This window comes from Chlorocebus sabaeus, chromosome 22 (genome assembly GCF_047675955.1).
Source record: "Chlorocebus sabaeus isolate Y175 chromosome 22, mChlSab1.0.hap1, whole genome shotgun sequence".
Classification (NCBI taxonomy): Eukaryota; Metazoa; Chordata; class Mammalia; order Primates; family Cercopithecidae; genus Chlorocebus; species Chlorocebus sabaeus.
The window spans coordinates 32,875,041-32,888,925 of NC_132925.1; the positions used below are offsets into that span (position 1 = coordinate 32,875,041).

Consider the following 13,885-nt stretch of genomic DNA (forward strand, 5'->3'; position numbering starts at 1 on the left):
AACAAAGAATACAGTTCATTGTGTTCAGTTACTTTTCCCTAAAAAAATGGGTAAGAGATATAGAGTTAAAAAATATTTTTGAGTTGTCATGACCAGTAGATGACAGACATGGCTTTTACTTTTAAAATATGGTACCTGTGACGACAACTGATTGTAGGCAAAACCACAGAGATGCTTCTTTTGCTTGAATTCAGCTATTTTCCTTTTCTGTGTCCTTCTCCCCACTTGTGATTTGTTCTTACCCATGAATTAAGTAGCCCTTGAGTTGCTCTTGATCTTACCCCTGTTCTTTGCTGTTGTCCCTAAGCAGTGCTCTTTATCTGGGGCCAAACCCACTTCTTCTCCTCTCTCAATACTTTCCAGCTAAGGGGCCTGATTTTCCAGTCCAGATGCAAGTTCCTGATGCTGGATAATTCCAGGCATCATTTCTACAAGAGAGAGCTTTGGGGACAGAAAAGCCTTTACACAGCACTCATCTCAGGCTCCCCATGGAGGGTCTGCCTATGCATTGAGTCTGGCCCCTTCAGACCACTTTTTCTTTTCATCACAGAGGTAGCCCGAGCTCTTGGCCAGGCTTGTGAGCAGAGCAAAGGCAGTTGCTATCACTATAGAACTACTTAAAGCTTTTTGTGTGTGCGTGTGAGGGAAGACCTTCTGGCAGGCCTTATTACATCCTACTGGTTCTCCTCCCATTTCTGTGGTATGAATGTTAATTACCTAGGAGCAGACCACTCCATCATTACAGATCTCACCTTCCCACTCTAGGCTATTTCCCAGTGAAAACATAGCTTCTGCAGTCCTCAGTCCCTATAGTTGACCCCTCCATCTTTACAGGCACTTCCTGCTTTTGGTGGCAACTTTCATCTGAAAGGATTAGAGGTGTTTTGTGCAGCCAGCACACAGTGGAGACAGTGTACATTTGCAGAGCTGAACAGACTGCCAAGAAAGACAGTTCCCTTCTGCTGTAAAATCCCAGTAGAAGTCCCGTGGCTGGAATGGTGACACACAAGGGGGTCTAAGGCTCACAGCAGGCTATCATAGTCTGCCTTGTAAGCCTTACAAATATTGAAATATGGCTTTGCAGGGGGTAGTTTATGTAAGATGAGGTAAGTTAGCCATGGGACTTTCCCCATAGTCAAAAAGTTTGAGCGCATTGAAGAAAAGTATAGCCTTGGTAGAAAGCCAAGGAAGGGCCACCATCTTTGAAGGGTATCTTCTGTTGCTCCTGAAAATGAGCAGCTCAGCCTGTGACACAGAAGGATGCAGAGAAGGCCCACTGATGGCCTTGGCCTCAGAGACTCACCACTGTCCTTTCAGACTCCAGGTTGACCCTCTTGACATCATTAGAACAGCATCCTCCATGCCCCAGGTACTGACACAGCCTACAAGCCACACACACACACACACACACACACACACACAGAGAGAGATGCCAGTTTGTTAATTTACCCAGAAAAATGCAACTAATAAGAGTACTGGTTGTTCACTTTGGCCTGATCTGCACATTGGCTCAGAATGCAGGCAGTGAGTTAAGCTTCGGAAATGTCTCTCCATTGAGATGCTTTAGACCCTCTCAGCAAGTCAAGGACAAGAAGACTCTGTCCAGAGCTGTTATAGTGCCTGAGTGGGTTTACCAACATTTGCCTCTGCAACACCCCACATTTCTCTTTATTCTTATAACTGATCATTTCTTCCCACCCACCCCACTCCCCAGACAGACACATTTTGTTCTAAAGCGTTCTTCAAGTAGTGTGCATACAATTGGTTGGATTCTAAGTGCTGCCCTTTCTGGTTCCCTGAGATTTCCCTTAGTTCACCTTAATTGGTTTCTTAGGTATCCTTAAGCTCTTGGCTCACACATTTATAAATGATTTTTTATCTTACTTCCAGAGATGACTAATTACATCAATTGTGTGTGAATTTTAGTGATTTAACTCTTATTTAAACTGTATTTCCAAGTCTTATTACATATCTTACTGTGGCCTTTAGGCCCTTCGCCGTCTTCTTAACTAGTCTGTTGGTAGAAGCAAACCTTCCAATGTCCCAGCCCCTGAATGGCAGAGACAGACCCTGAACTATGCATTCCAGCTATTATCTTCCTCTGAACTGAACATTAGCCTTCACTCCTTCAATGAAGCCAGCTTTAAACATTCTTCCCACACTGCACATGGGGAGCTGTGGGGATAGTTAGCTGAACTTTCGCAACACCAACTTGTTGAAAGCAGAGAAATCAAATAAATGATGAAAACAGCTGCAAATGAACTTGTGTGCAAACTGAAAAGTGAGCAACCCACGTCCTCAGTTAGGGCTAGGAGTGGAAGTTTAATGGCCCCCCTTTCAGGGTCACTTAGTTGTAGTTTACAGGATGGTCCCAGGTCCGGAGGTATCATTTGCTCCTCAAACATCTACTCGTAGCCTCCACCATGCTAGGCACGAAGTGTGGGGTAGGGTGACTAAGAGATGAATGAGACATCATGCTTGCACTCCAGGAAGTCACAGTCTAGTGACGGTAGGACACTGGCTTGCTGGCAAGTGATTCCTGAAAGAAATGATGGAATAATGACCGACAAGAAGAAGAAAGGAATTACCTGAAGAGGCGTTCAACCTTCTAGGACTTCATGCAAGCACAAGGTTGTTTCTTTGCTCTAAGAGCACTCATTCCTCCTTTTCCTTCTCCGTGTCTCTTTTCTCCTGGCCTGTGGGGTCTGGTGGCTTGTCTATGTGATGGCTGCAGCTGTTGCTCTACAGAATGAGTCACCTCCACCCATCCCCCTATATGAGCAGCTCCGCACTCCATGAAGGGATCGTGGACCTTCAGATTAAGCATAAATTTGAGCTAAAGTATTTATTTATTTATTCTTTATTTAGAGTGAAAACTCTTATCTGAATATGAATGTGCTTCCCTGCTTCATTTTGAAGCGTAAGGATTGTGTTAATTTCTGATGGAGAAAAGGGCACAGGAAGGCTCCTTTTAAAAAACAGCACATGCCCAGGATCCTGAGACCCCAGAGCCAGAAACCTTGAACTAATAAGTGACAAAAGGCAAAGGAATTAAGCTAGCCACATTTAAAATGCTAACTAGGAAAGTTGGATTGATTTTGGCTAAATTAAATCCCAAAACCATGTAAAATGTTCCAAGAACGTGTATTCCTGAAGATTTTGTTGTTTATAAAATGTTAGTCCAACATATTATGAAATCGGCAATATTTAATAAGTGTCAGTCACCTTACTCAGCACTGGAAATACTGAGCAAGATACAGTCACAGCCCTTGTGGTTTCTTGATGTTTTATCACAGTAAAAGACACAGCTTCCTAAAGGTTCTGCCAGAAGTGAAAGTTAGTCTCTGTCTCTGTCGCTACCACCCTCTGCCTTCCCTTTTGTTTTTCTTTCCTCCCCTACACTGATGATAGTCATGGACACAGTACATTGGCAACTAGCACACTGATGTCCAGGCACTGCTTATATGGTCCACAATGTGCTACATGATTGTATCAGTCAGGACAGACTAGGTTATGTTGCAGTAACAAACAACTCTCAAATCTAAGTGGCTCACATAATAAAGGTTTCTTTTGTACTGAAGCTACATATTCATCACAATTCATCAGGAAACTTTGCTTATTGTAGTAACCTGGAATCCCAGGCTGATGGAGCAGTCACCGTCTTGAATGCTGCTGGCTATTGTACCAAAGAGAAAAGAAAGTTCTAAAAAGTCACAAATAGGCTCCAGGCTCCAGCCTGGAAGTGTCTGTTGCATGTCACTTCCACACAAAATTCAAAGGTCATAACTAGTTACAAGATTCCACTCAACCATAGGAATTCAAGAAGTTCAGTCTTCCCTATGCCTAGATTAAGGAAAATGAACGATTTTGCCAAAAGCACTAGCAACCACTGCAATAGTGTGTAACAGATTTGATGTGCTGACCTAAGCCTACGGAGCTAGGCTACTGGGTGATCTCAGACTTCTCATAGTGAATCTTGCCTCTCCAGCCTCCACGGAAAGTAGAAAAAGCACAGTACTGGATAGCTTTCCAGAATAATCTGATCCCAGGGTGATCCTTCATGCTACTCTAAAGCCACATAGATAAACACAAAAAAATGATGAGGAGGGTGGGAAGCTAGTGTAATGAGATGATTAAATGCAGAGACTTAAAAACCAGACAGATTTGGGCTTGCATTCTGGTTCCACCATTTACTATTCATGTGAACTTTGGCAAGTTTCTCTTTTCTGTGTCTCGGTTTTCTCATTTACAAAATGAGACTAATAAAGCTTACTTCGTAAGTTTATTGTTGGGATGCACTAAGATAAAGCATGCAAAGCCCTTAGCCCAGTACCTGGTAACTTATAAGTACTCAGTAAGTGGTAACTGTCATTAGTAGTGTTAGGATTGGAATAATAAGCCAATATTAGCACAGTGTCTAAAAGATGATGTGTAACAAACTAAAGCATTTTTTAAATTGTTGCCTTTCCTTGAAATGCTCTGCATATTAAGAAAAGGAGTGTGGGCCGAGTGCAGTGGCTCACGCTTGTAATCCCAGCACTTTAAGAGGCCAAAGTGGGAGGACTGCTTGAGCCCAGGAGTTTGAGACCAACCTGGACAACTTAGTGAGACCTCATTGCTACAAAAAAATTTTTTAAAAGCCAGGTATGGTGGCAGGTGTCTGTAGTCCCCACTACCTGGGTGGTTGAGGTGAGAGGATTGCTTGAATCCAGGATGCTGAGGTTGCAGTAAGCCATGATCAAGCCATGGCACTTTAGCCTGGGCAACAGAGCCAGACCTTATTTCAAAAAAAAAAAAAAGAAAAGGAGTACGGGAAAGAGATGAACCCAAGTATTATTCACCTGAGACACTGGTATGCAACATCTGGAATATTAATATCTTTTCCAACATACATCCTTTGGGGACACTATGTATGAAATTCCTCAAATAAGCATGGTGGTGAGGAAGATAGGCTCTAGTGTCAGACTGTCTAAGTTAAAATTCAAACTACCAATATGCAGCTCTGCAACCTCAGGCAGCCTCCTTTACCTCTTCCTCATCTGTAAAATGGGGATAATAATTACGTGGCATGGAGTGGCCACATTGATTAAATATATTAATGCACATAAAATGTTTAGCCTAGTGCCTGACATGTAATAATGACTCAATGGATGTTAGAATTATTAAACATGAGGAAATCAAGACTCCAAAAACTTAAGTCACTTGCCTAAGATCACACAGTTAGTAATTAGAAAAATTTAGACTCTGGTTTTTCCAAATTCAAAGCACATGTGCCTGTATTTTACCACCTCATTCTATTATTTACACTTACATAATTGCCTTTAGGACTTCATTAAGCTTCTGAAATTTGGGTCAAGCCATTCTCAGGCATAGTTGAAGAAAAGCAAGAAATCATACAGTGGACTATCACAGTGGCAGGAAGTAAATGGAGTCCCTCCATTTTCAAGACTGGCCCAAACAGGCTCCTAAAGTTGCTTACCCTATAAGAAATGAGAGGTGTTACTTCACAGTTTTTGATTACCCACTATTGAGTATCTGTGCTTCATCAGGCTCAGTACTAGATGAGTTGCTTGTGTTTTCTCATTTAATTTTCACACAGCTCTTTGATGGAAGTAAACACTTATTATCCCCATTTTACAGAGGAGGAAAGCTAAGATTCAAAGGGTTAAGTAACCTTTGAAAGATAAATTAGGTTGAAAACAACTTTTCTGTACAATATAATCTTATTTTTTTAAAAAAAATTTTGAGCAGCATCTTCCAGATTTTCAGAGTAATAAACGCTGATTAGAGAAAATGTTGAAAGAAAAGTATAAAGAAGCAGGAAATATTATCTATGACTCCACTGCCCAGTGTCACTCACTATTAACTTTAGTACGGTTCCTTTGAGTCCTCTCTCCATCTTTCTTTTTTACTGTATAGGTGAAATCACACTATATAATTGTGTAATGCAGTTTTATTCAACTCTATAAAGTTGGTATTATATAATCAAATAGAATAGTTATGCAACCAGTGTTTTAATACACTCTACTTTTTAAGAGAAAGAAGTGAAGGACAACGAAAAGGTGATAGACCTAATTTATTTCAAAAACCCAAACAAAACATTGCCAGGCTGTGGCCTGTGGTTGCTATAAATTCCTTTCTGTTTTCTACCCCTTTTCCATCTACAGCATTGGGGATTGATGCCCATTTTGTTGACCACAATGATGATTCACAAGCATCACAGATTAAAGGGTGTTTAACGACACTCCCCCCCCTTGGCTTGCACGTGGACAGGCCAGCACTTGAGCAGGCCAGACTATGGGACCACTCAGTGGACATCAGAAACAGGAGATGAACCACATCTCCCTCCTGTGGCCTGGATCGTGCTCCAATTTCCTCTTTTGGTCATTTTCGCTGGCTCTACAGTAGCCCTCTTGTCTCTAGGATCTAAATGTCAGGTCTTCCTTCTCTGCAGCCCTTAGACAATTCTCTGACTAACCATAGACTGTGGAAAATGGCAGCTGGATTGCCTTTGGGTGGAGTCCTTGCCCTGTGGCATAGGAAGCAAAGGAAAGGAGAGAGACGCCCTTTGAGATTAATGAAAATGCTCTCAGCCTAATAAACTCGAAAAATAGCTTCCCTGTGATACAAATGTGTGGCCCCTAAGGGTCATAAAGAGAGAGCTAGGGGAGGTTCCAGCTGGCCACAGAGATGCTAAAGGTCAGGAGCAGACTTTAAGGGTTTGCTGTTTTATAGGTTTAAAGACCAGGTCTGTGTTTTGATAACTGACTTGCTAATAGCTGGTCACTTGGGTTGCTTCTTCCAGCTCTTTGTTTGTTTTAAATAAGGAGATTCAGCCAGTCATAATGGGAGGAGCTGCAAATGACTTCCCCAGTTGGGAGTGCCTGCTTGTTTTTTCTTCTGCCTGGGCATGCTGATGTGCAGGCCACAGTCACAGACTCACACATCTGAGGAGATAGCCCAAGGGAGCCCTCGATTTGTATATTTATATAGGATGTGTGTATAAGAGTGTGCTCAAGTATCAAAACACATAGGTAACCATGGGTGAAAAGAGGAATTCTGTTGCAAGAATTTAAATATACTGTTTCTCATACATTTATTTCTTCATCCATTCCTTTAACAGGCACTTATTGAGCACCCGCTGTGAGAAGTACTGTGCCATTTGCTGTGAGACTTGCCGAGATTTCTAAAAGGTGGGCCTTTATTTCTCCCCCTTCAGAAGCTTCCTATCCAATGGGGGCACTATCTGATCATTCACTAAAGCACACACGAGTCACCCACAGTGAAAGATATCGTGGGATAAATGCTTTGGGAATGGTACCGAAGACAGGTGCTATAAGAATCCAGAGGAGTATATGTTCACTTTGGGCTGAAAAGACATCAAAGAAGATCAGTGGAGGAGGGAGTGGTGCACTAGGAATCATACAGCAACTATCCAGTGGCAAGAAAAGGCACAGCATATTGGAAGTTTCAAGAAGACTGGTTTACCTGGAGAGGATTCTCATGGTAAGGTGGATTGAAATAAAATTAGAAGCCAAGAGTCAGATTGTATAGAGCCTTGAATGCCAAGTTCAGTTGACTTACACACATACAGATGAGGAAGTGGGAGGGAGGTAGCTCCCAAATCTCAGAAATCCAGGTGATAGGACTGAAATTATGACATAGAATGGTTCTTTACTTTCAGAATGGTTTCTAGGCCAGTAAGCCATCAATACACTCAAAGAAAATAAATTCATATGGAATCTGCCACAGTTGTAGAAAGGATATAACCTCAAAATAAAGGGTAGCCCTTTAAGTTGAATCCATTAAGAAAAGTTAAATTATGCTTATTTTTTTTTCACCATGACCTAGTAAAAATTCTATCACAACCACTGATATAGCTAAATCCCCTTTATTTCAACTCCAAGCTCCTCAAGGAACCTTGTTAATATCAGATGGGGCTATAGGAGAAGACATAAGAGGCTCCCTTAGTGCATTAGCTGCTACCCTGGTCTTGCACTTTGGTCTCTTGAGAACCTTGCTAGCATGAATAAGCGTCTTCAAGTGGGATCAGCTCTTGAGACACTGGCTAAGTGACATTTCTTTTTTCTTTTTCTTTTTCTTTTTTAAGAGACAGGGAGTCACTATGTTGCCCAGGCTGGTCTCAAACTCCTGGGCTCTAGCAATATTCCCATCTCATCCTCCCAAAGTAATGGGATTATAGACATGAGCCACCATGCCTGGCTCAACCAAGTCACATTTCTGAATCTTCAAGTTTAAGACTAAAAACCCTGGACTTGCCTTTGTGAACCCACTAAATGGCTCTTTCCAGACTCTGATTGGGGCAGTTTACCAGCTTTCCCTCTAGGCCTCCTTAAAAAGCACCCAATCATTCAAAATACACACAGTTCTGGGTGATGGAAAAGTTTAATTAATAGACTTAGGTGGCTTGCATATGTAAATCACCAATAACTAAATATAATTAAAAACTTTACACTAAAAAACCCTAAATATTCATACATTTTTTGATGATTCAAGAATTATATCACCCAAAGACATAACCAGAATATATCAGAACTCTCAAAACACAACAGAAAACAAACAACCCAATGTAAAAAATGTAATTAAACAGACACTTAGCGAAAAAGGATAGCTAGATGATAAGTAAGTACACAAAAAGTTTCAACAATTATTCATCATTAGGGAAATGTCCATTAAAACTACAATGTGTTACCACTGTACATAAAATAAAAAAATACTGACAATACCAAGTGCTGACAAGGATGCAGAGCAACTGGAAATCTCATGCACTGCACATATGAATGCAAAGTAGTAAAGCCACTCTGGACCATGGTTTGGCAATTCCTTACAAAGTTAAACATGCAGAAACCATGTGACCCAATAATCCCATCCCTCAGGTTTTTACCCTAGAGAAATGAAAGCTTATGCTCACACAAAAACCTGTACAAGTATGTTTATAGCAGCTCTAGTCAGAATCACCAAAAACTTGAAACCAGCCACCCAACTGTCCTTAAATAAGTAAATGGGTAACAAAAGCCACCTCAGAATCTTACAGTATTTGGGGGGAACATTATGACCAATTAGCATCACGAGGTGGTCCCATAGAAGGAAAATGGTCATATTTTTCTTCTACTTATTAAGATTCCAGATACAGTGAGGATTCCAGATAAAGTAGGCTCCTTATGTTTATAAGAAAATGTGTAAACATTAGCCACACTGTGAGTTATGAGTGTTTGTGTTGCAGCTAAATGCACAAGCATTGAGTATGAAATGCAGGTTTTGAAAGAGCAGAAGAACAAAGCATGAGTAGGAGAAGCAAGAGAAAGGCTGCATGCAGAATAAATAAAAGCATCTCTGTTCATCAGTGTTGACTTCAACCTCAGAACCAAAGTGAAGCAATCGTATATATGAGTGTATGTATATGTGTGGTCCATGTTCATTTGAAGGGTCAAAAGCCTTTGATTAGTTTTTTAAAATTAAGACTGAGAATCATTCAGTGTTTTTAAAAACTGATCTCTTTAAGAAGAAGAATCCTATGTTTTGATGGACATGAGAACAGACAAACTTAAAGAATTGGGAGAGCAGGAGGCCCTGCCAGAGGAAGGCCTGTCTAAATCCACATACCAGTGCAGGCTGTCTTCGGCTGTCCTATGCGCTAAGGGACATAACTCAGCACAGCCAATCCTGTGATACGTCAGCCACTGCATCTATAAACCAGTGACCACTTCTGACGCAGTAAAAGTTATTTTGCTGCAAATCTATCTCCAGGATCCTAAATGTGTTTCATCAGGGGTGAGCCATTAACTGAATTAAATGAGACATACGTTTACCAGCAGGTGGCAATAGAGGTAATGGTGTCTCCCAAAACATTAAAGTTGCATTATTTTATATGCCAGAAATGGGAACCTTCAAAACTTGATTGGGTCCCAACTTAACTTCACTCTCTTATATTTGCATTCGGAGATGAAGTTATTCAAGCCAAGATATTGTCATCAGAAACATAAATTTTTATTTTATTAAGCTGATATTGTGCTTCATTTTCTAAGGGTGGCTCCTCCAGGAGTTTGATATTTTTAACTGAAAAATTGGAAAAATAAAACATTATTATAGTTTCATGAGTTAGACTTATTTGTGGTCAAGGGAGGCTTTAAAAGGTGAAATAAACACTATTTTCAAATATAACTGCCTGGCATTACTTAATAGTGAAACCCAAATTCTCTTGTGAAAAAAGACAAAGCAATTCGACCACTTTTGAATGTCAAATATATACTAGGTTCCTAAGTGACTTTCTTAAACCTTTGCTAATTCTTTTCACATATGAGAAAACTCTTAGGTTTCCATGGAAAAAATAAACGTTTTATTCTCACATAATTTCGAAGACTATTGTAACACGATAGTTTGCTCTGAAGTTCGTGTCCCACGTGGAAGGCATTATTGCAAAAACATTGTACCCTACTGTCCTGATCCTAGAACTTGTAGAATGCTGTACTTCTTCCTGCTTCACCAGACTTCTCCGATTGTCTGGCTCCTCTCTTTCGGCATAGGTTCCTGGGCTCCCGTCTAAGTCTTAGTCTCATTTCCCATGGTCCCTCTTTTTTCCTGTGGTTTATCACTCCTTTCATTTCCCACAATCTCTCTCTCATAACTGGACTTGGAATACATAATTTAGAAAAATATATACTTAAAAAATAAAAATGTTATTTAGAAAAATAAAACTATTTCCTTTCTATATTTTATGATCTTAAATTTAAAAGATTGTTCAGTTCCATATTTCTAAAAACCAGAAATAAGTTACTTATCAGTTATTTAACTTAATTTTTAACTAAGTATGCACATTCATGTCATTCAAAATTTAAAAGGTGCAAAAAGGTAGCAAAAAATTTCCCTCCTACTCTTTCTTCCAGCCAGTAGCAACTAATGCTTCAAGTTTCTGATGAATATTTCCAGAGATAGGCATATACCAGCAATTACATATATGTGCAGGTGTGTATGTGTATACATATATATGTATATATGTGTATATATGTATATATCTTTATATGTATATCTACACACACACACACATATATATGTAGATATTCTTTATCTTTCCTGATTCTTACACAAATGACAAATGATAGCATACTTTACATAAAAACACCTTGCTTTTTTTTTTTACTTAGCTATTATACATAGCTTGGCAATTATTCCCTATCAATTCAGAGAGAGCTTTCTCTTCCCTTTTTCATAGCTACAGAGTATTGAACTGTATGGATAGTCCATAATTTATTTCAATCTGACCACTACACACACCACTTTGTGTATTATTAGTTAAATAATTTCTGCTTTTAGTTTCTACTTTCTTTAGGTTTATTATTATTATTCAGTTCTTTTTACCAACTCTTTGGGTCAGATGTTACTTTTGTTTATGATTCTACATATGGAAGGCTATGAATTTTCCTCTGAGCACTGCTTTAAATTGCAGTCCTTAGGTTCTAGTATATAGTTATTTCTAAATTAGTTTCTGGCACAGAATTGGATTAATCATCATCCTTAATTTATGATATACTCTCATCATTAGTAAATGCATAGCCATTTTTTGTTTAGTTCTTCCTTTTTTTAACACAATTTTCAAAATATGGACCCATCATCCAACGCATCCTGATAATAACCTCCATCTACCTATATCGCCCCTCCCATACCCTCCCTCTGCTTCTGTCCATACCACTTCTCCAACCATCAGAGATAAAGATCATGCTGAATTCTTTGTTTTCCATTTCCTTGCTTTCTTTTTTATATAGCTTCATAGCTTCTGTCTATCTTCTATCTATCTTTCCTTAAAATATATTTTTAATTTAAATTTAAACATTTTATTATTTTCTGAATATTAGGTTTGATTTTGATTTTCTTTATGACCCAAGAGTTGCTTTAAAAAGAGTTTTGGGGTTTTTTCCTAGATATTAGAATATTTTGTTATTTTATTATCTTGTTTTATTAAGATCTGGCTATATTATATCATGAACAGAAAATGCCTCCTGCACTATTTTTACATTTTGGAATTTATTGGTGTTTTTCTTTCGGTTAAAATGTGATCACTTGTGGATATCCCATAGGATGCTCTGTATCCACCTGTCTGTCTCTCTAATTTTGGGGGCAGTGATTGCCCTGTGGCCTCACTTCTCTGACAGATCTAAGAAGAGTTGCTGATTTTGTAGTTTGTTTGGCTTTTTAAATTGTATATATTTAAGGTGTACAACATGATATTTTGATATACCTATATACAGTAAAATGCTTACTCCAGCCAAGCAAATTAACCCACCCATCATCTTCCATAGTTACTGTGTGTGTGTGTGTGTGTGTCTGTGTGTGTTTGTGTGTTAAGAGCACCTAAAATCTACTCTCCTGGCAAATTTTCAGTGTATGATACCGTAGTACTAACTGTAGTAGTCCTCATGCTGTATGTTAGATCTCTAGACTTATTCATCCTGCATAACTACAAATCTGTACCCTTTAACCTATTTCTCCCCATTTCCTACCCCTTCTATACCCTGGTAGCCATTGTTTTACTCTCTGTGCTTGGTTTCGTACTTATGATTACAATGGAATGGTAACTTCTAAGTTCCTTATATGTCAGACTGGAAACCAGGAGTCCTTATGTCAGTATTTAAAAATCAGTTTAGAGGTGATGAACGGTTCGTCTTCTCCAAACATCTCTTAGACAAATCAGCATGACTCTGAGGTGACAGTTAAGAACCAATTGACACAGGGAAGTTATGCAGGTTACCCAAGGTCATACAGCAGGCTAGAAACTAAGTGGGAATTCTATTCAGCGCCTGAACTCCCAGCCTTGTGTGCAGACCACATTGTTTGTAAACAAACTAGCTCACAGCTAAACTAGACAAATGTGCCTGAAAATAGTTACTTGTGGATGCCAAACGTGGCCTCTTATGCATAGTCAATAAGCAAAGGAATCCAAAAGTAAGTCAGGGCCCTTTGCACACGCATGATCATGAGAACCTAGCTCTGAGAGACCATGCCCCAAGGAGCGGAGGACCGACCATCATTGATGGTGATCACAGTAATTATCCATTATGTTTGGATGGCCTCCCTCAGATTTTGAAACACTTTCACGTGATTTATCTCAGAAGTTCTTGCCAGACATACTAGGAGGCTGATATTTTTTGTTTTGGTTGGTGCTTCAAGGAGGCCAGCAACTCAGCACTGGGAGCCTAACCTGCCCTAATGAGCATAAGGAAATGGGCACAAACCCTGGTTTTTAAATAAACACAAGAAGTGATCTCTGGGGTCAGATTTAAGTGGGCAAGACAGACAGCATTACTTTGATGAGGGGCAAAGTAGAAACACAGCACAGGTATGGGAACTCTGCACCTCTTGGTTACCAGTAGATAGGAGGATCCAGTCTATGATAATCTAACCTGAATGGGATACCATGACTTTTTTATAATTTTTGCATCCTCTGTGTCTAGCTCAGAATATAGCATGTCGAAGACGTCAGTAGATGCTTGAAGAATGAATGAATGAAGTATTTTCTGCACACCACCGCCAATGTATTACTCTCTGGGGTGAATAAATATTTACTAGCATCCTATCAGGTTAAGGGTTAGATGCTTTCAAGTAGATTTCTTAACTTGCAAAACATCATGGTAAAGATAAAAGAGAGGGCCTGTGTTTTCTCTGTTTCTTACCATACCAAGTGTAGGTGCCTATTCCTGATTTTCAAAACTACCCATGGTCAGGCCCAATGCCTACCTCTATAGCCTTTCACCCCACCACTCTCCATGTGTCCTGGTGCTCTTACTGTTCATTCTGGCCTTTTCTACCCATCCTGGTACACCTTTTTTATGTCTCCCTTTCTATCCCAGTCATTTTATTTCAACATCCTCTA

At 39.6% G+C, this 13,885-nt stretch overlaps 1 protein-coding gene across 1 annotated transcript in view; it reads left to right on the forward strand.

Moving 5' to 3' along the window:
* The window catches only part of BOC (BOC cell adhesion associated, oncogene regulated), a 256,300-nt gene that overhangs the window by 96,372 nt on the left and 146,043 nt on the right, over window positions 1-13,885 (forward strand). The window contains exon 4 of the mRNA XM_038003333.2: window positions 7,124-7,193. The gene's annotated coding sequence lies outside the window, so the exon portion shown is untranslated. The remainder of the gene's footprint in view (window positions 1-7,123; window positions 7,194-13,885) is intronic.